Consider the following 20,231-nt stretch of genomic DNA (forward strand, 5'->3'; position numbering starts at 1 on the left):
CTCCTTTCTATAAAAGGCCTCACAGCTGATTATGCATACTGCATCATGAGGTCAAAGAAACTGCCTGCAGAGCTCAGAGACAGAATTTTTGCGAAGCACAGATTCGAGGAAGGCTACAAAATATTTTCTGCCACGTTGAAGGTTCCCAAAACCACAGTGGCCTTCATAATTCTTAAATTAAATAAGTCAAGTAAAACCAGGACTCTTCCAAGAGCTGGTGACCCAGCCAAACTTAGCAACTGGAGGACAAAGTAAGAGAGGTGAACAAGAGCCCAATGGACACTCAGTTTCTTTGATCTCATGGCTTTTGCTCTGATACAGTATACATTGTCAACTGTGAGGCCTTTTATAGAGAGGTGTGTGCCTTTCCTCTCTGGTCTGATAAAACCAAGTTTTAACTGTTTGGCCTCAATTCAAAAATGTTATGGCTGGAGGAAACAGGGCACCCAGAGCAAAGTATAGTGATATTCTCAATGAACCTTTCCACAGCACTCAGGACCTCAGACTGGGCCGAAGGTTCACCTTCCAACATAACAACGATCTTAAGCATGCAGGTAAAACAATGCAGGGGTGGCACAGAGGGATAACTCTATGAATGTCCTAGAATGGCCCAGCCAGAACCCTGACCTGAACCCATACGAACATCTCTGAAGAGACCTGAAAATGGCTGTCCACCGAAGGTCCCCATACAATTTGACGGAGCTTGAGAGGATTTGCAAAGCAGAATAGCAGAAAATTCCCCAAAGTGTGCAAAGCTTGTCGTATCATATCCCAAAAAATTGAGGCTGTAATTGCTGCCAAACGTGCTTCAACAAAGTACTGACTAAAGTGATATTTCAGTTATTTATTTTTAATAAATTCACAGACATTTCTAAAATTCCGTATTCACTTTGTCAATATGGAGTGTAGATTATTGAGAAAAAAATAAACGTAAACAACTGTAGTATCAGGCTGCAACATAACAAAATTGAAAAAAAGTGAAGGGGTCTGAATACTTTATTAATGCACTGTATATATACAGTATCTTTTTAAACCCTTTAAGTTTAGAGGATACAATAGAGGCATGTAGTACACTAAAGCTTGATATGTTTGGGTACATTCCTTACGAGAACTTTTCTATATATATATTGAAACAATGGTTCAATGGGGTTCATTGTATAGCTTATTTCCTATCTAGTGGCTTCTGTATGGGGATAATTAAAAAAAAACTGTTCCTTTGGCAAGCTAGTTGTAAGTGTTCAGAAGATTTTTAGAAGGGTCTGACTTCTTTGTTTGTCTTTGGTTAGATCCTGCCACATGAGGTTTGAGAATGGACTACAGTTTCACATTATCTGTGCAGAATTCACTATTACAAATAAATGGTGCAGGAATTTCTCTTAGCCCTTGTACACACGGTCGGAGATTCTGTCGGAATGTTTCCTATCAGAGCGTTTTGACGGAAATTCTGACTGTGTGTGGTCTGCATCAGACTGTTTCCGTCGGAATATCCGACGGACCAACTTTTCCAACTTGCCGGAAAAATTCAGACAAAATGCTCCGTTCGGACATCTTCCGATCATGTGTAGTCTACTCCGACAGACAAGGTGCCACGCATGCTCACAATCCAATTCGGACACGGAAGCGCTCACTCAGGTAAAACTACTGCTCGTAATCGATGTAGCACATTCGTCACGCTGCAGCGTTAAAAATTATTTCATGAAGCGCATTCTCTTGTTCTTTACAATGCTGCAAGAAGGAACTTCTTTTGATGCTCATAGTCACACACACTTCTCCCGAACGTATTTCCTGACTCTTTTTACTAATTTCATCAATACAATTTTTGAATTCGTCAAATCTACACAATTTTATTTTTTGTTTATTGTTTTTTGGGTGAATTTTGAGGGGTTTTTTTTCATAAACATCTCCTTTTTTGACAGTTTGCTCATCTTTCCATTTTTGGGGTGTGTTTTGTGTGTAAACTTACCACAACAACATTGTTATATTTTTTATATTTTGTTTTTCTTTTTTAATCTACAGGAGGTTGTTTAGTGTTGGCGCCCCTTGTTATTCATATTCACATATAAACGGTCCTTTTGGAAGGAAAACACATACGCAAGTATTTCTTCAAACAAAAAAAAACCTTTATTTAGGTCTCAAACAACTAAAAAGAGGAAGGCAGCGCTGGAGAAACTTGTCAATTTGGCAAAGCCTTTGGCCCCCAGGGCAGACATGAACTAATTAGAAAAATAAAAATTGGTGGCCTGAGGAGTACATATCTCAGGGAGAGAAGTCTGGTCCAGAAGTCCTCGAGATCAGGAAAATCAGATGCCATCTATGTCCCCAGGATGTGGTTCTTCAAGAGGCTGCCTATTCTGTCAGACCAGACTGAACCCAGGCCATCACTCTCTCATCTTCCTTAGGCACTTCCCACCAGGCGTCCTTCCAGGCTGTGGCTGGGCTCCTGTAGTTGTGGCAGAAGGAGGAGAAGGAGGGCGTTGGTCAACCTCCTGGCTGCCACTTGCCACAGCCTCCCCCCGACTGAGGTCTTCCTGTGTATGAAAATGGGACATAGTTTTAGTTTTTTGCTCATCAATCACACCATTTTTAGCTCATGATTTTTGCAAATTGAATGTTACCAAATAGAACAGACTATCATTCTGAGCCCAGCATTTTTCATTCTCGTCCCAATCATTTTTGGTCACTACTGTCTATTGATATGTAAACCACTTTGTTAAATCACAACTTACTCATCAATAAGAACATGTAGTTAACATCATTAAATGTATGACAAGAAATATGTTCAACAATGCAATACCTGTCTCAAGCTGGGCCCCACCACATGTTGCTGCCTGGAAGGCCCAGGTTGGACGTTGGAAGCCTCAGCTGGGGGTGAAGGAAGCCTTGAAGGAAGACTGGAGAGTGGTGGCCTGGGTACCCCCTGGTCTACCAGAAAATGCAGCCTCTGGAAGTAAACCATCCTGGGGTAATAAATGGTATCTGGATCTCCTGATCTTAAGGACTCCAGGTGCTTCTTTCTCTCCCTGAGATGTATACTCTTCATTACACCAATTTTCCTCTTCACATAGGCCATGTCTGCCGTGGGGACCATGATCCGCACCAAAGAAAGAAGTTTCTCCAGCGCTGCGTTCCTCTTTCTTCGGTCGTGATAAAATGGGTTGTTGATCTGCCACAGGCAGGGCATCTCCGTGTACAGTTCCAGGAATAGACCCATAAAATTGGGGTTTTAGAAGGGATCCATCATCTCTGCCAGACACAACACAAGACAAACCCTAAAATACTAATAATGCCATGATAAACCCTCCTAATCTTGTCCCAACATTGGCCTAGATAGAAGCAGTTTAGTCTAGTGATGTACCAAGTTCAAAATTTTACCTTCGTTTGCACGATCGTCGCGTCAGCTCCTCACTCTGTTCACAGATCGTACGGATGACACACGTGTGTTGCGTTTTATATACAGTGTGCATGCGTGAAACTCCACCCGCCCCTGACGTTCTTTTGAGACAATTCCCCGCCCCTTCGCTTTCGGCGCATTGGGGAGAGCACATGGCGGAGAGAACGCAGGTGCGCAATCAGAGTTCCACTAACGAGAAGGAGGGTGAGGAAAGCCCAGAGCCTGAAACGTCCCGATCCAGGAAGAGAAGATTTAAGGCCTCAAATATGTCTTTTGGAGAGATGTTGGAGATGGTGGACATATTGAACAGGACCGACTATTATGGGAAGTATGGAACTTACCCAAACCCAAATATCAGAAAGGCCAAGATGATGACTAAAGTTGTGAAGGGTCTTTAGAAGAATTTTGGGGTACGCCGATCCAAGGATCAACTGAAACCTGAGACCTGAAACTGAGGGAGCACGATCAGTACAGAAGGATCAAGCGTGTTCTTCAAAAAAGTAAGTAGTTGTCGTGTGTTCATATGATTATTCTTGCTTGCATACTGCTCCATGTGCTTTGATTTCATGTTGTAGAGTTTAAAATGGCCACTTTCAAGTTCATGGTTTCATTCGCTCGTAAGAAACATTGTTCTGCAGGTAAGTATTCCAGCTTAACAAAGTGTCCACAATAATGTTCTCACCGTTGAACTCGGCCAAAAAACACAATTGTACAACACTTCCAAGCAATGTTTCATATTCCTATTTCTGCCCTCTGTATGCTAATTATTCTTTTTTTACATTCTCATAGGGGAGAGAAGACTTAGCAAGTATGAGGACACCAGGGACCACACCCCTCCCAAAGAAGGCAAAATTCCAAAACCAGAAGCAGAGGAGCAGGAGGAGGAGGAGGAAGGAGAGATCATTGAAGTTGGATAAATTGTCACCACAACAGGTGAGTGTCGAAGAACACAGCTTCCGGTAAGCTAATCAATGTATGTCACCAGATTTATAATACATGGTGTGTTTTTTTGCTTTGTTGTGTAGGTTATGTGGAAGAAGAATCACATTTTACCAGTGAAAGTGCCCAGATCTTGATTGGGGAGATAATGGGGTGCAATCGGGAGTTAGAAAATATACAACAAAACATCAATGATGTTCAAAATAAAACGAAGAACATCCTTGATGTTTTGGGGAGAGTGTGAAACAGCCCAAACTAGCTAGGGTTTTATTTTTTGGCTTTTAAACCACAACGTTTGTATTTTTTGTAAATCCAAATTTGGAAGATGCACAGAGTGTGTCAACATGCGCTATCTCCCATCATGGGGATCAATGTACGTGTTTTGTGGAAAATGGCTGAGATGAAGGGGTTGCAGCCCCAAAACATGTTGACACACTGTGTGCATCTTCCAAATTTGGATTTTCCAGGGGTGACACCCCATGTGATGAAGGCAGTATCAGCCCAGTTTGTACATACTCATGTCTGATATTGTCTTCACTTTTCAAAGTTGAACTTTGTAAGTTCCTGTGTTCTGTATGTTACACTTTGATACATGCCTGTTTACACAAAAACACCAAGTAAACAAAAAAATACCTGAAATAATGTTTTTGATACACCCAATTTGTTGGTTTGTTGTAAAACCCTTTTCTAAACGCACATGTGAGTGTGCTTTGATCAAAAATTTAAATTATCAACAATGTGTGGCTTCCTTTTTCATTGCGCAAAAGATGTATTTGGAGTAAAATTGTTGTTTTCGGTGAGAATGGATGTTATTTACTAAAGGTAACTCCACTTTGCACTCCAAGTGCAGTTGCAGGTGCACTTTTGCAGTGCACTTGTAGTGCATAGTGGATGTGCCTTTAGTAAATAACACCCACAGTGATGTGTTAATTTTCACAATCATGCCATTTTCCTGCCATGGTGCTGAAAATGAGCAAGATTTTGGTCAGTAATGCACTACATACATTAGTTACCAAAAACAAGGTGTGTTTGTAGCAGACCCACAACATAATAAGCTTATCTAAAGAAGAGACTGTCCCCTCATCTCGCTCAGAACTGTTGGTAAAAAAGGCACAACAAGAAAAAACATAAATTTACCTAGGAGACACCTAAAACCAAGCCAAACAGTAAATGAAAACAAATATTGGAGTTTCAAAGAATAATTTATTCATAAAATGCCGCTCAGACATTGTCCAGCATATCAATGGCCCCCTTACCCACAAAGTAGTCCATGTATTGTGTTCTAACAACACGGGCGATTTGGGGGGGCAAGCCAGGACGAGCAGCTTCAAGGCCCATGAGGTTCCCATTTTCCAGCAAGTCTGCTTCATGGACAACTGAGACCGCATAGTTTGCAGAATGTCTTTTTAGGAAATTGTGCAGAACACAGCACGCCAGCATAATGTGATTTAGTTTGTATTCTGCCATGTGGATAGGCGTTAAAAAAAGGCGGAACCAGCTGGCCAGTATTCCAAAGGTGTTCTCCACCACTCTTCAGGCTCTGGACAGGCGGAAATAAAAAATCCTCTGGTCCGGGGTGAGGGTCCTTATCGGGAAAGGCCGCATCAGATGGTTTGCCAGGGCAAACGCCTCATCCACGATGGAGACGGGCGGGAGTCCTTCCTGATTCTCCTCTGGGGGTGGCAAGCCCAGACTGCCACTCTGGAGATGCCAGTAGAACTCTGTCTGTGAGAACACTCCACCATCCGACATCCGTCCATTTTGCCCCACGTCCACATACAAAAAGTCATAGGTCGCAGACACCACCGCCAACATCACGATACTATTAAACCCCTTGTAGTTAAAATAGAACGACCCCAAGTTAGGTGGTGGGACGATGTGGACGTGCTTCCCATCAATTGCACCTCCATAATTGGGAAAGTTCCAACGGGTGGCAAAGTGGGAGGCCACAGTCTGCCATTCCTGTGGCGTTGAAGGACACTGTGGAGTGAAACATGACCAAAAATTTGTAATTTTGCAAATCAACATTGCAAGCAGATTAGACACAAACCTTTTTGGCCAAGATCAGTATAACATTTTGGGAACTGAGTATTTAAAGCCTAAAGTATAAGGTCCCCTTATCAAAGTCAATCCCCCCCACCCCCCCATCTGATGGGCCCTTGCTAAATAATGAGGGGGGGTGTTTTGGACAGGTAACCCTCTCCACTTGATTGAGAGCTGAATGCGTAAATAATGTGTCATACTTTGGGAATCCCCTCCTTACTTACACTATTGGCAGCCCACCGGACAGGTAAAAAGTGTCATAATACCAAAAAGAAAACAAAATGGAAGCACATTTTGACATTCTGCTATTACATATCAAGATAATAATAGGGGAAAAAATTATAGAATTTGAAAGTATTGAGGCAGGCCCTTGCACTACATGCTTTGGTGAATTCATCCATAAATGTGAGCATCAAAAAGGTAGATATAGCGTGTATTGGGTTTGGTAAAGTCAGCAGATAGAGGATTGCTATTAGCTGAGCTAGCAGTTGGGTGGAGGAGGGTTCCTAATTAGTTTGGCACAACCAAAAAAAAAATTTCACTCTGCATGAATTGAAGCACACACATGACATTTGCAGACATTTTAGGGGTGTTTAGGGGAAAGCAATACTATGGAGCTGACAAAAGACATTGGTAAGTGACTAGACTATAGTTTTATGGGCCAAGAAGAGCATGGTGGGGAAGTTAGTGAGGAAAATATGCATGAGGACAAAGGGGCAGAGCATATGAATTAGAGCATATTGCAATGATGGTAATTAGGGAATGAGGAAAGAAATGCAAGACATTAGCAATCATGAAATACATAGAATGTGATGTTAAAGGATAAAACTTACCTTCATATAGTCCTTCTGCAGGACCTGAATGATGGCAGAACAGGTCTCTGGAATAATGATCCCCAGAGCCTGGGGGGAGATGCCTGTGGAGAACTTGAGGTCCTGAAGGCTTCTCCCAGTCGCCAAGTAGCGCAACGTAGCGATGAGCCTCTGCTCCGGAGTGATGGCTTGCCGCATGCAGGTATCCTGCCTGCTGATATAAGGGGTCAGCAAAGCCAGCAGACGGTGAAAAATGGGGTCCGTCATCCGGAGATAATTCCTGAAATCATCAGGATTATTCTCACAGATCTCACGGAGCAAAGGCATGTGCGAGAACTGGTCACGCTGGCGCAACCAATTCTTGGTCCACAAATGCCTCCCCTCCCTGTTCATGGACCGGGCTTGTGTCAAAGTAAGAACCCCAACACACTTCCGGTTCCGGCGCCGCATGGAGTGACTGCTCTCCTCCTCGGCTCCCGCATCACGGCCCCCAAATCTGCTATTAAACCCCGCTGAGCGGCCGGGCACCTGCGGAACACCCCCCGGAGGCATCCCACACGATCATGGACCGGTTCCTGGAGAAAACCGGACCGCGAGCACACGCGCCGTCCGCGACCGCGGCGCGGCCGCAAATCGAGGCCCCGGCTTCGGCCTACTCGGCCCCCTTCTCTCCACAACGCGCAGCAGACATGGAGGTGAGCGCTGATACTGTGCCCCCCCCCTCTCCACAAGCACTACCAGCCTCTCCAGCCCCTCCATCACAGAGCAGCCTCTCCACGCAGCCTGCAGGGGACTCCACCACAGAGCGCATTGCCCAGGCCGTGGCCGCACTATTATCCCCCATGATCACGGCATCGGTGGAAAAAGCTGTAAATGCTGGCATGCAGCAGCTCAAGGCCCAAATAGGCGAACACCACACCAGACTGAATGATTTGGAACACCGTCTGTCGGACATAGAGGAAGAACTTTACCAGGCCCATGCCACGGAACGCTCCCAGGACAGAACAAATCAATATGTTCTACAGAAGCTTGATGACCTGGAAAACAGGGCCAGACGGAGCAACCTGCGATTCGTAGGGATCCCCGAGTCGCTTCAGTCCTCGGAGCTGTCTAACTTCTGTGCGGTGCGCATCCCAGAAGCCCTTGGCCTTCCCGGCCCTTGTACGGTCGAACGCGCACATCGTATGGGTCAACCGGCACCAGAACGCAAGTCACCTAGACCTATCATCGCAAAGTACCTAAACTACTCAGACAAGGCCCTGATCCTGCAGAAATTCAGGCAAGCACGCTCTCTACAGGTCGATGGGATCAAGGTCCTAATCTTTGCCGATTATTCCATCGAGGTCTCCAAGAAAAGAAAGGCATTCCAACAGGTATGCTCGGAACTCTTTAATATGCAACTTAAATTTTCCCTGGCCTTCCCGGCTATTCTTCGCCTAAAGGCCCCGAACGGTGACCAACTATCTTTCCAGGACCCCTCTGAAGCCGAAGCTTTTCTCCGCTCCCTACACCAGGGTACACACCCTCACACCCCTTCCAAAGCATCACCGCTCAACCGCGCCCTGGATCAGAGGAGCCCCCGGAAGGACTCACCCAAACGCTTCAGGTCTGCTGCCCCTGATACCCGCCATCGGGACGTCCCTCGTTGATGACATTTCAGCCCTCCTGGATCCATCTCTCCTCACCTTTTAGGTGACCTTCTCGCCAGGTCCGTCAACCTGACATATTTCTGTGAGTTACTATGTTGTTATTTTTTTCCTTTTTCTGTTATCACCCAAGCTTGCTCACGGTCCAGCCTGTTGATACTTGACTACCTCGGCCTTCAGCGCTGCCCCCATCCAATGGACACACCATCAGTGCTACTGGCTAACTATGTTCTATTTGACGCCCTGGCCTAACTATACCAGGAGTTCCCACCGCTCCTGATCTCGCTGCTCCTTTTTCTTTTTTATCTTGCGGCCACCTGCCTTAGCTTTATTTTTTTTCTATATAATACCGTATTTTTGTTTTTCTTTTTTGTGATAGTGCACTCTGCCTTTCCTTTTATTATTCAGTTTTTTTTTCTCCACCCTTGGGTCCTCATATATGTACTGTTTTACACTAATGTGGGTTTGTTGCTTTATTACGTATGTTTATTACACTGTGCCTTACTCCTCCTGGAATCACTGCGTATGTTTACTGCCGCAACATGGCACGCGCCCTTTTTGGCTCTAGGGGCGTACCCGCACCCTTGCTCGATTTTTCTTTTTTTTTAGACCCATTGCCCGGACGCTCGCGTCCTATACCTTTGGGCCGTGCACTGGGGGCTGGCCTACACAGTGACTCCATGCGGAAAAAAGTGAAGTTCTCTCCAGTGTATATGTTTATGTTTTTGTTTATATTTCAATTTGCTCCACTCCTTTACTGCCCCCCTCCCCCTCCTTCCCTCAGTGCCAGTGTCTCCTTCCTGAACATCCTAGTTCCCTTGTCCCACATTACTTCCAGGTCCATTTTCTCCCAGCAACAATTTCTTCTGCCTTTCCCACCGGCTGGCGATTATTTTCTAAAGCCTGCTCATTTCTTCTTCTCGTCACCCCTGACATAAGAATAGTCTCATGGAACGTGAAAGGCCTCAGATCACCCAATAAGAGAATGAAAGTACTCCGACACCTAAAAAGGTTGAAAACAGATATCGCCCTATTGCAGGAAACCCACTTGTCCGCCCCAGATTTTCATCGCATGCGGAAACTCTGGGTCGGCAAAGTCATAGGCTCCGACGCCGTTAGTCGCAAAGCGGGTGTTCTCCTATTAATCCACAAGAACCTCCCGTGCGAGGTGCTGTCTACGCACTCAGATTCCCAGGGCAGGCTCCTCTCGCTCTACGTCCGCTTAGGGACTAAGGAACTAGTGATCACGAATGTTTATGCTCCCAATAACCCTACTAAGACTTTCTATAGTGACTTGACTTCTTGGCTACTCCAGACCTCCCAGACCCCCCATTTAGTCGGCGGTGACTTTAACGACATCTTGCACCATACAGACGACAGGTCCTCCCCCCCACGTCGCAGGGCGACTAGTGCTCCGTCTACTCCCTCCCACTTTGCTTCCACCATGGAATCTCTCCGTCTTCGCGACCTATGGCGTCTATCTCACCCAGCGGACAGGGAATACACCTTTTACTCACACCCCCATAACATGTTCTCGAGAATCGATTATTTCTTTGGCTCTGACGATCTTATACCAAATTTGTCTGAAACTGAAGTGCTCGATATTGCTATCTCTGACCATGCCCCAATCTCTGTTAGTCTTGCTAACTTAGATCTCCCACCTCACCCAAGACTGTGGCGCTTCCCCTCGTATCTCCATGACAACCCAGACTTTCAACATTTCATGGCGAACTCCTGGCGCGAATACTCGGAGGCAAACTCCCCCCATTCGGACTCCCCCAACCTCTTCTGGGATGCCGGCAAGGCGTTCCTCAGAGGTCAGATCATCTCTTATGCCTCCTCCTTCAAAAGGAACGCACTATCCCATTACAAACGGGCTAGTGCGCGACTACATTTAGCCCAAAGGTCCCTCTCTACTAACGACTCCCTTGATAACAGAACCGAATGGCAGGCGGCCAAGAACAGTTTCGACACTTGGGCAAACACACTTGAACAAACTAAAAGATCCCAACTAGACGCGACGCTCCACAAGTTTGGTAACAAGGCGGGCAAGCTACTGGCGAGGCTATGTAAGGGCCCATTCCACCCGACGCACATCACTTCCCTTAGAGACGCTAAGGGTGATGTACAATCTACCCCACAAGCGATTAACAAGGCGATGTTAAACTACTATACGTCCCTCTACGCCCCAGACCCCATAGATAGTACTGCGGCTCGTTCTTTCCTCGATAAGGTATTGTTATCTAAAGTTACCCCTGAACAACTAGAAGCGCTCAATGCCCCCATCTCCCTTGTCGAAGTTTCCTCCACTATTCGTAAACTAACCCCGTCCAAAGCTCCAGGCCCCGACGGGTTTACCAGTGAATTTTATAAAACCCTCTCCTCCATTACAGAACCCACTCTCCTAAAGGTGTACAATGGCATCTGGTCTGGTGGCCCATATCTCACCTCTGGAAACCAAGCCGTCATCAAACTCTTATCAAAAAAAGGGAAAGACCCGCTTGACCCAGGTTCTTACAGGCCGATCTCCCTTCTCAATCTGGATGTAAAAATCCTTTCCAAGATCATAGCCACGAGATTAGCTGCCATTGTGCCCTCCCTCATACACCCTGCCCAATCTGGCTTTGTGAGAGGCAGAACTGCCACCTTGAACATACGTAAGGTTATGCTTGCTCTGGAACATGCTAAGAACAATCCGAATGGGGACTTTGTTATTATAACTTTAGACGCGGAAAAGGCCTTCGACAATGTCAGTTTTGAATGGCTCACTATGACTTTATCTGAAATGGGTTTCTCGGGGCATTTCTGCCATCTCATCAAAGCCATGTACTCATCCCCAGCAGCCAAATTAGTCGCGGCTGGAGTTCTCTCCGATAAATTCCTCCTGCATAAAGGCACCCGTCAGGGCTGCCCACTCTCCCCTCTCCTATTTAACATCGCCCTAGAACCTTTATCCAGATACCTGTCCCAATCGGCTCCTCTCCACGGGATTCGTATTGGTCAACACGACCTGCGCACCTCTCTTTTTGCCGATGATGTGCTCATCTTCTCATCAGACCCCGCCTCTGACATGCCCGTTATCAAAGAGGTCTTTGACGTTTTTAGATCATGCTCAGGGCTACGTATAAATTATGGTAAAAGTGAAATCCTCCCGATAGGGTCCTCTCGCAAACCCCCCTGGACACAACATTCTATCTTTTCAATCGCCAACTCACATATCACCTATCTAGGCATTAAAATTGGTAAATTACCTTCCTCCCTTTACCATCTCAATTACCCCCCCCCCCCTGATCACGAAAATCTCTCAAGAAATGGTGAACTGGATGGATCTGCCTCTCTCGCTTCTGGGAAGATGCCACCTGCTAAAAATGGTTAGCTTTGCCAGGCTATTGTACCCACTTCAAACTATTCCTTTGCTCCTTCTCCACAAGGACATAAAAATTCTAGAATCAGCTTTTTCCTCCTTTTTATGGAAAGGAAAACGCCCACGCATAGCCCTAAAAAAGTTGCATCTTCCCAGACGCGAGGGGGGTATCAGCCTACCTAATGTAAGACTGTATAACCTGTCATGCTTGCTACGTACTAGTCTGGACTGGATCTCTCAATCCTCCAGATACTCCAACTACTCTCTGGAAGCTGCTATGGTCTCTCCACTCTCATTGGCAGCACTCCTTCACTGCAGGTGGAAGTCAGTGCCGTCTCTGTTTCAACACAACCTCCTACTCAGGGACACTGCCATAGCCTGGAGGGAAACCAGAAAATGCCTTAAGCTCCCCCCTTTCATCTCCAGACACCTTCCGATTCAGGGGAACCCTACTTTTTCCCCTGGCCTACTCCACAAACCGTTCCACATCTGGAAAGAGAAGGGCATCATCAATTTTGCCACCATCTGCGATCTTGAATCTGGGCACCCTCTACCCTTTTCTCTTCTGGCTGAAAGGTTCTCCCTCCCGCCAGCTCACGCCTTCCACCACAGGCAATGTGTCAGCTATTTAAAGGATATCTGCAACGATGAACGTATACGTTTCCCCCTAACCTTCCTGGATCGCCTGCTCAAGGATGATACTTATAAAATTTCTGACATCTACACACCGCTACTCCAGCAGGCCGCTCCTCAACTGACATCCTCATCAGTCGCCAACTGGAAGAAAGACTTCCCTGATCCAGATATAGTGGATAAAATCCTACATGGACTCAACAAAGTTTACCGCCTAACCCCGAACGAGCTCTGGAGAGAAATGCAACTAAAAATTGCCCACAGGGCCTACCTTCCCTTCCTGCCCTCTAAGGCCGACCAGGACAGCACCAAGTGCCCCCTATGTCTTCAGAACAGGCCCTCGCTGGCCCACCGCTTCTGGTCCTGCTCCTTCATCTCTTCCTTCTGGGATCAGATCCTCTCCTACATCTTTAAAGTCACCCTGCTGAAATTGCCAAAGGACCCCCTCCTTCTCATCTTTGGATACTGGGACCCTCTCCTGCTTCCATGGTCTTCCACCACCAACCGTGCGCCCCCAAACGGCGCGCCCTCCAAGCCCCCCCATGTGGACTGGTCTCTGCTGTGCCTTCTCCTTGCCAGGAAATCCATTCTAAAGAGCTGGACTTCTTCTCTCCCACCCTCTGTCGCCCAGACGCAGAAGGAACTCCTTTCACTCCTCTACAAAGATCGCTTCAATACAAACTACAGGGACGAAAAAGCGAAGTCTCGTTTTTATGCGAGATGGCTTCCCTTCATATCTGACTCTCTCCCTCCGGTGGACATCCTCAACTTGGACAACTTCACCTTCTCCTATTTTGGCACTAATCTCCCAACCCCGGGGTTGGTTTCCCCCCAATCTACCACTTGTGCCTCGCCCAGCAGCCAACTAACCCCTGGACCATCTTTCTGAAACCCTCCTACCCTAGGAACTCTACCTGGGAACCCCGTATCCCTCTTCCCCCCCTCCCTTACCTGTTTATTTCTCCTTCATGTATCTGCCTGCTTTCCCCTCTTCACCTCCCTCTCCTCTCTGTGTTTCTTTTTTTATTTCTCTTTTTTTTCTGTTCTTTTTTTTTTTCCTTTCTTTTGATAAATCCGACCTATTACTCCCTTTCCTACGATCTGTTATATTGTTATTTTTGGGAAATGATATTCCTGCTGTTATACATTCATATTACTTTTGCAACTGTCTTTTTATAAGATCCATCCAGTCGCTGTTAGTACGCCGCTCTATCACACTAAATTCACTACTATCCTCTTGGTTTTATGTATTTATGTCTATGGTCTTAGTTTATTACGATACAGTCGCATTCTGCTCCAGTTTTCTTATGCACCTCATCTGCGATGATGGTTCCGAATTCTCGCACTTATTTTCTGTTGCATTTGTATTGTTCTCTTTGTCTATTTCTCAATAAATACTCTTTAAAAAAAAAAAAAAAAAAAAGAACCCCAACACGAAGCCCCTGCACAGTACAAACTCTACGACGAGTACGTAGACGAAACATGGTTTTAAAACGGTCGGCTGGTTAGAACGGACAACAGAAAGCACCGATAAACAGCAATGCCTGAAAGAACAACCTGAATAGCAGAAGCAAGCAGACAATAAGCAATGCAAATAAAAGCGTACTATACCAAGATATAGTCCACAATGAGAAACAAATACTTACTGACTACACGCACTGATTATCAGATATACGCAAAGACACGCAGAAACTGAAGAGCAGTACCGAACGGAATCACTAATCTGAAAAGCGCGAATCGTCTCTCACCAAACTTCTACTAACACGCGATACACACGAGATCAGCAGAAGGAGCCCAAAGGGTGCCGGACGTGGTGCTGAACTTCCCTTTTCTAGTCCCGCTGTACATGGCTTACGTCACCGCGTTCTTGGCAACCGAAAATTCCGACAACTTGGTCCGACCGTGTGTATGCAACATCACTTCCGGACCTCGTCCGGAATTAATCCGTTGGAATAACTCAGACGGATTTGGTTGTCGGAATCTCCGACCGTGTGTACAAGGGCTTAGAAACTCCCATAAGGTAAAGTACATATTGGGGTTGATTTACTAAAGGCAAATCCACTTTGCACTGCAAGTGCATTTGGAAGTGCAGTCGCTTTAGATCTGAGGGGAAGATCTAACATGAGGGGAAGCTCTGCTGGTTCTATCATCCGAACATGTACAAGCAAAAATGCTGTTTTTTATTTTCTTTGCATGTCCCCCTCAGATCTACAGCAACAGCACTTCCAAGTGCACTTGTAGTGCAAAGTGGATTTCCCTTTAGTAAATAAGCCCCATTGTGTCCCTTGAATCTGCCACTACCAGTATCCGTGCAGGAAGTAACAATGCAAGAGTGAAGGCTTGGGACTGTAGAGTCACAAGGCCATTTAGACAGATTTTTCTTTTTTTTTTTACTTCCACAATCTGTTTTCAGAGGGGATAGGAATGGTGTATTGTATTATCCCAAAGATAGGAAATAAATCATCTAACATCCTAAGTCCTGTTCCTATTGCTTAAATCGCAGCATCTCTCTAACCATGACCCATTGGCAGCCTGTCAGTGCTTCCATTTTTTATTTAAAAAACACACGCATGCTCAGATTTAACTACGAGATGGAAGCTGTTGGCTACTGGCTATTGAACTTCCTTTTTCTAGTCCCATCGTACGTGCTGTACATCCCCGCATTCTTGATGGTTGGAATTTGGTGTTACCATGTGAAGGCAAGACAGCTTGAGCCGAATTCCGTCGGAATTCCGTCGGGAAAACCATCAGACCTTTTACCGACCATAATTCCGATCGTGTGTGCGCGGCATAAAAATTAAACCTTAAAACCCAACTTAAACCTACCAGTTAATCTTAAACACACAAAAAACATCTACCCTCCACCCTTAACATTATTTGAAACCTGCATTTAAATAAATAAGTATGCTATTATTGCAGACATCTTTCTGCAAATGTTGGTTGCCTTTCTCTGTCTTCTATCATCATATTCAGAAAGTTAGTTCAATAATGGCAATCTCTATTTTTTAGGTTTACTTCTAAACATTAAGCCTAAAGCTAGCCATACACTGTTTTGTTCATTCAGTCAGTGAATTTTTGTTTGCTGGGACTTATTCTGAAAGTGACAACTGCTGCTATCAGAATACACTGATCAGCCTCTGGAGCTGATTGTTTGTATGTGCTGTCCCTTTTGCAGAAGTAATTTAAGCCATTCTATACCAGACACTTTCACCCCCTTCCTGTCCAGGCCAACTTTCCGATTTCAGCGCTGTCACACTTTGAATGCCAATTACTCAGTCATGCAAAAACAAGGGTGAACAGCGGCGCTAGATATGGTGATAACATAAAATTATATAACAACTGGAATATAGGTATACATAAAATGTGTGTGAATAAGCACACATGATATTAAAACATTTGTTTAAAACATAATGTCCATAAATGATCCGAGATCTTGTATGATTAGCACCTGGAGGCAGCTCCCTTAGAGTGAAGCGATGAGCTCTGTGTAGAAATGGGAACAGAGGGGCGCCAGACTGAGTGCAGTATAAATCATATATTTAATAAAAACAAGTAGTAACTCACAGGTTAAATTAGATGAGTTCAGTATGCAGTCTGAGTCGTACAGATACCACCAATAGAGATTTGTCCAATACTACATCTGCCTCAGGTATACTAACCACTGCTATTATAGCGACAGAGGACACCACCCCTACCATTTCATCATCCATTGATCCCGTCACCATTATCCATGATGCACCAATTGCATTAGGTATGACTGATAACACTGTCCCTACTTGTGATCTTTCAATTACGCCCTTGGCACCAGCCAGAGATAGTGATCCTATACATGATGTGGCTGGAAACATTGGCCACCCACCTGGTTCTCCTAGTGCTCTCAATAAATCATCTTTTTTATGCCTAACCCCCCGATCCAGCCCCAACAAAAGAAAACACGACGACGACGAGGCAGGAGAGGGGGCAGATCTAAACACACCACACCCAGAAAAAATGCGGAGACTGTAAAGATCTTCAATTTGTCTTCCATTAAATTTACTGATGATGAACTGTCATTATTACAACGAGGTCTAAATTTCGCCCCTACTATTCCACTTAATCCATTTACCATTTTCAAAGATTTGAACAAATTCATCCGAAATATTACTCTCAAGAGACATTTCAGTCTACAGGCCAACAAACACAAAGATACCATAGTAGCCAATGTCAACACCATCCCAGTGCCTGACACTATTTTCGATACCTCCATAGAAATACGAGCCATGAGCGATTTGATGGAACTATGGGAGGATTGTGATAATATGGAGCAAATTCTTGAATTCCAACAACTAGCCCATTCTCCACCTATTAAACATACCTATTTTAAACCAAAGTCTATCTTTAACCCCACACATAACAAAGGCCCCTACATAGAATCATTTTATCAGGTGGTATATTCAGAACTTCTGGAAATATGTAAACAATCCAAATCCATACATAATAAAGCCAATCTCACCTCTCAAGAACGTCTAGCTATAAACAACTTAAGTAAGAACGAACAAATAATTATCAAAATGGCAGACAAAGGCGGTGGTATAGTCATTCAAGACCGAGCCACCTATCTTGATGAATCACACCGCCTACTTTCTGATCGTAGCACATATACAAAACTAAAAACAGACCCTTTACCAGATTTCATCAAGGAATCCAAGAATTTGATTACCATAGCTTCATCTGAGGGTGTCCTTTCTAAAGCTGAAGCCTCTTTCTTCCATAGAGAATATTACAATGTACCGTACTTCTACCATCTTCCAAAGGTACACAAGAACCTTGAGAATCCTCCTGGACGTCCCATTGTGGCATCCATGGAGAGTATTACCACCAGTTATTCTCTCTACATCGATCAATTCCTCCAACCTCTGGCCCAAGCTCTCCCCTCATATATCCGGGATGGTACCCATCTCCTAGAGTTATTACAACCATATACTTGGGAACCAACATATCTGTGGGTATCGTTGGATGTGTGTTCATTGTACACCTCGATCCCGCATGAGGTTGGACTACAGGCGGTTTTGCATTTTTTATCCGAGGACAGTGACATCAATTCCAGACAGTCACAGTTTATTCTGAAAGCGACCAGATTCTGCCTGGAACATAATTACTTCAACTTTGAGGATGATTATTACCTTCAGAATACTGGGACTGCTATGGGGGCAAATTTTGCCCCCAGTTATGCAAATCTCACGATGGGCCTATGGGAGACCAGGTACATATGGGCACATAACCCATTCGCAGCGCACCTGGTCTTCTATGGGCGCTACATCGATGACATTATTATCATCTGGGATGGTCCTCTTCATACTGTACAGGAATTTCTATCACACTGCAACTCTAACAATTTTGGTCTTTCCTTTACCTCAGAAATAAATGCCACTTCTCTTTGTTTTTTGGACCTGGAACTCAGTCACCAAGAGTCCACAATTATAGCTAAAGGTTACACCAAGCCCACATCAGGGAACTCTTTTTTACATTTCACCAGTTGTCACCATCCGAGGTGGATTAAAAATGTCCCCAAAAGTCAATTTTGCCGGTTACGGCACAATTGCACTAGGTTGGAGGACTATAATGCACAAAGTGTTCACCTCAAACAGAAATTTATAGAGAAAGGCTACCCCCCAGACCTCATCGATCAGGCTCATATGGTTTACAATACCAATGACATTCCAAAATCAAAACAGCGATCACAAGAAAATGTAGGAACAAGATTCATAACCCAATATCACAACAAACACTGGAAAATGGAGAGCGTTTTCAAAAAACACTGGTCTATACTACAGCAAGACCCACACTTAAAAACCACTATTCCTACAGTGCCACAATTTGCCTATAGGAAGGCTCCAAAGATAAAAGGGAAAATCGCTCCTAGCAAAATTAAATCTGCCCAATCTATATCCAATAACATTCAACTAACACTCATTCCTCTGGTGGGCATGTTTCAGTGTAAAAAAATCCCTGTGCCTGACTTGTGCTCATATTGAACATGGTCAAAAATCCTTTGCTCATAAGGGTAAGACATACACATTCAACACCTTCCATAACTGTTCTTCCATGTTTGTGGTTTACTGTCTAGCTTGCCCTTGTGGCATGCTATATGTGGGCCGTACAATCAGAGCCCTTAGAGCCAGATTTGGGGAACATCGCAGATTTGTCGATGCTGGTCTCCCTAAACACAGTGTCCCCCGCCACTTTCTAGAATATCATAAACAATCATCCAAGGATCTAAAAGTTTGGGTCCTTGAATCAATTCCAGATAAATTTCCCCCAGCAGAACGTTTCAAAAGACTGTGTCGTCAGGAAACGTATTGGATTTTCACTTTGGATACCATGTCGCCTAGAGGAATGAACGAGGAGATCGAAATCAGCACTGTTATTTAATCAGGTGCTGGTGTGATTTTCCCCTGGTCATGCCTCAGTGGGTTGCCCGGTTACTGGTGAATGGATACCCAGTTTTATCCACTAAATAGCTCATTTGGGCAACAGACACAAATTTGGCACCTTTTTTTTTTTTTTTTTTTTACCACCCCCCTTTTTGTTTTTGTTTTTACCACCCCCTTCCCCCCCCCCCCCCCCTTTTTTTTTTTTTCTCTTCCCCTTCCCCTTTTTTATACAATATTATGTTCCCTCTAGAGAGTATTGGGACAGAAAGATGTTTGTATATACTCACGTATATACATGCGTTTGTTGCACATGTACATGTTTACAACTGCATGTTGTAAACATGTACATGATGTTTTGGTCATGATATAACTTAGAACCTTAATATTATACCTAGCATAGAGTCCTCTCTTTCCTCCATTCTCACCATTTTATTAATTCATTATAATTTATAATAATCAATTGATTTCCAAATTGCTAATAATTTTCTTAATTCATTTTTTAGTTAATCTACTTATAAAAATTTATTCATTTTAAATTTGAGGTATATTTATACATTTTATATTTATGTATTTAATCAATTAGTGAATTGATCGATTTCTGCAAACGTTATAAACTTATCTTCCACTGTTAATCAGCAAGCTTCTTACTCATATTTACATTCTCTTCGGGCTCCAGCCATCTACCTCTTTGAATCTGTGTATTTGATTGACGGGCTGGCCAGCCCATCAGATCTCTCTGTTTCTATTTCCTCTGCAATATAAGACTGCCAGGTTTGCCAGCCAATCATGGTCTGATGAAGAAGCTGTAGCTTCGAAATGCATTACCATTCCTTGCCACTGTGAATAATCACACTTCCTGTTCCTGTGAAGTCACGACCAGCTGCTTCTTGTTTCCTGCCTCCTGGTTCCCAGCATTTTCTGGATCCCTGTAAGATCACACCAGTGCCCCAGGCTGCAAAGGGAAGACATTTATGAGACTCCAGGACTGGC

Source organism: Lithobates pipiens, unplaced genomic scaffold (assembly GCF_037356315.1).
Source record: "Lithobates pipiens isolate NorthernLeopardFrog02 unplaced genomic scaffold, aLitPip1_a1.2 Scaffold_18, whole genome shotgun sequence".
NCBI classification, from domain to species: domain Eukaryota; kingdom Metazoa; phylum Chordata; class Amphibia; order Anura; family Ranidae; genus Lithobates; species Lithobates pipiens.